Source organism: Hordeum vulgare, chromosome 2H (genome assembly GCF_904849725.1).
Source record: "Hordeum vulgare subsp. vulgare chromosome 2H, MorexV3_pseudomolecules_assembly, whole genome shotgun sequence".
Classification (NCBI taxonomy): Eukaryota; Viridiplantae; Streptophyta; class Magnoliopsida; order Poales; family Poaceae; genus Hordeum; species Hordeum vulgare.
The window spans coordinates 370,267,775-370,270,837 of NC_058519.1; positions in this window are offsets into that span (position 1 = coordinate 370,267,775).

The window sequence follows — 3,063 nt, forward strand, 5'->3', positions numbered from 1 at the left end:
CGGGTCGCGAGGGTGCTGATGCTCCGCCACCACCTCCTCCGCCTCCTCCTCCTCCGCCACCTCCTCCTCCGCCACCTCCTCCTGCAGAGGCTTGGCAAGCGGTGATGGCTGCAACAAATGCTAACACCCAGATGTTAATATAGTTGTTGCAAGAGAGGACCAATCAGCAGCAGGGAAATTTCAACCATGGTGGTAATATGTTTGCATCTCTGAATCAATTCCTGGCGAACCAGTCGAAGTCCTTCATATCTTGTGACCAGCCGTTCGGCGCTGAGGACTGGATTCGGGACATGATCAAACACTTTGAGTGCAGCAATGTCCGTCCAGAGGACTTCGTCAATGTTTGCAACTTTTCAGCTCAAGGGGCAGGCAGCAGTTTGGTGGCAGGAGTTGAAGGACTCCACGGGTGGCAGAATGATCAGTTGGGATGAGTTCTGCAAAGATTTCAGGTCTCACTATATCCCGTCTAGCTTTGTGGAAGAGATGCGTGAGAAGTTCAGACGCTTGAAGCAAGGTGGTTCCTCTGTGTACAAGTACAACGTCGAGTTCCATGAGCTGGCTCGATATGCCTTGCAGGACATTCCAGATCAGAAGAGCAAGATCTATCAGTTCAGAGGTGGTCTGAGAGAAGACTTGCAGCTGGCCCTTGCCTTGCACGATCTCGATGAGTTTGATAAGTTCTATAACTTGGCTCTCAGGGTTGAGTCAGCTTTGCTCAAGGTGGAGAATTTGAGGAAGTGATTCAGAGAGTCCAGTTCGTCGCCCTCAACTCACGTGGTCCAGAAGCAGCAGAAATCTGGGTGTCTCCTCCTCCTCCTCGGCAGACTCAGCAGTTCAAGCAGTCAGGTGGTCGTGGTTCTTCCCACCCACCCAACCCAGCTTTCTAGCACAGGTTTCAGCAGCAAAAGCAAGGGAATCCTCAGGGGCAGTTCCGTCGGCCGACAGATGTTACTTGTCACAAGTGTGGGTAGAAGGGTCACTATGCCAACAAGTGCACCTCTCAGCTGCGTATTCCGCCCCCTACTCTAAGGAAGCCTCCAAGCAATGCTATAGTGAAGTTCAACCCCAGGTCTGCAAGAGTCAATATGGTAAATGCAGCTGAAGCAGACAACTCCTCAGACGTAATTATGGGTAATCTCTCAGTTAATGATATTCCTGCAAAAGTCTTATGTGATTCTGGTTCTTCGCATTGCTTTATGTAAAAGTCATTTTTCGTCAAGCATGAGTTTGATTATCAAGATTTGCCTAAGATGATGTCGGTGGTCTCTCCTGGTTTGATTTTGAATTCTAGTCGCATAGTTCCTGATGTCTTTGTCAAGATGGGTAATTATGCCTTTCTGGCTTCTCCTATTGTCCTTGGCAACTCTGATATTGATTTGATCCTTGGAATGGATTGGTTGGCTATGAACAAGGCGTCTATTGATTGTGAAGCTAAAGAAGTGAAGCTAACTCATTCTTCGGAGGACATGATTATCTTTGCAGCGCGTGATGACATGGTCCGTTTGTTTTCCTTGAATGAGAAGGGTGAGATCTCTCCAATTTCGCAAGTCCCAGTGGTCTGCGAGTATGAAGATGTTTTTCTGGAAGAACTGCCAGGAATGCCTCCGCACCGAGTAGTTGAGTTTGTAATTGAGCTTGAACCAGGTACTGAGCCTGTGTGTAAAGGGCCATACAAACTGGCTCCAGAAGAGTTGAAGGAGCTGAAGAAACAACTTGATGAGCAAGAGCGCCTGGGTCTAATCAGACCAAGCTCATCTCCTTGGGGTTGTGGAGTGCTTTTCGTCAATAAGAAGGATGGTACGGAACGACTCTGTGTCGATTACCGTCCATTGAACAAGAAGACGATCAAAAACAAGTATGCACTTCCTAACATCAATGAGTTGCTTGAGCAATTGAAAGGGGCTAAGATCTTCTCGAAGCTTGATCTCAGGATGGGTTATCATCAGATTCGCATTCGCGAAGAGGACAATCCAAAGACTGCTTTCAGAACAAGCTTTGGCTCGTATGAGTACACGGTGATGTCTTTCGGTCTGGCCAATGCTCCACCGACATTTTGTCAGATGATGAATTATATCTTCTCCCCATTCAAGAATGAATTTGTCTTGTTGTATCTTGATGATATTCTGGTCTTTTCGAAAACTGAGGAAGAGCATGAAGAACATCTCAGGCTTGTGCTTGATAAGATAAGAGAGCATAAGTTCTATGCTAAGTTTTCCAAGTGTGAGTTCTGGTTGAAGGAAGTTGTCTACCTTGGGCACATCATCTCTGCCGAGGGCATCAAAGTTGATCCGTCGAAGGTGCAGGCCATTATTGAGTGGGAACCTCTGCAAAATGTGAAGAAGCTTTGAAGCTTTCTTGGGCTTGCAAGCTATTGCAGAAGATTCGTTGAGAATTTCTCCAAGATTACTAAGCCTCTCTCAAGTCTTCTTCAGAAGGGTGTGAAGTATGTCTGGTCTCCAGAGTGTTAGTTGGCTTTTGACACACTCAAAGAGAAGCTCACTTCTACTCCAGTCTTGGTTCCTCCTGATGACTCCAAACCTTATCAAGTGTTCTGCGATGCCTCTCTTCAAGGTCTTGGTGCAGTGTTGATGCAAGACAAGAAAGTGGTAGCTTATAGCTCGAGGCAGTTGAAGCCAAGTGAGAAGAATTACCCCACTCATGATCTTGAGTTGGCGGCAGTGGTACATGCTCTGATGACTTGGAGACACCTCTTGTTGGAAAGAAAGGTTGAAGTGTTCACCGATCACAAGAGTCTCAAGTACATCTTAACCCAGGCTAACCTTAATCTTCGGCAAACTCATTGGGTGGAAATGCTCCAAGATTTTAATCCGAGCATTGAGTACACTCCAGGAAAAGCTAATGCCGTCGCAGATGCTTTGAGCAGGAAGGCTTACTGCAACAGTCTCATTCTGAAGCCTATCCAGTCTGCTCTTTGTGATTCATTCAAAAAGCTCAACCTTTAGTTAGTACCTCAGGGATTTCTTGCTAATCTTCAGATTACTCCTACCTTGGAATACCAGGTCCTACAAGCTCAACTTCTTGATGCAATGGTGAAGAAAGTTA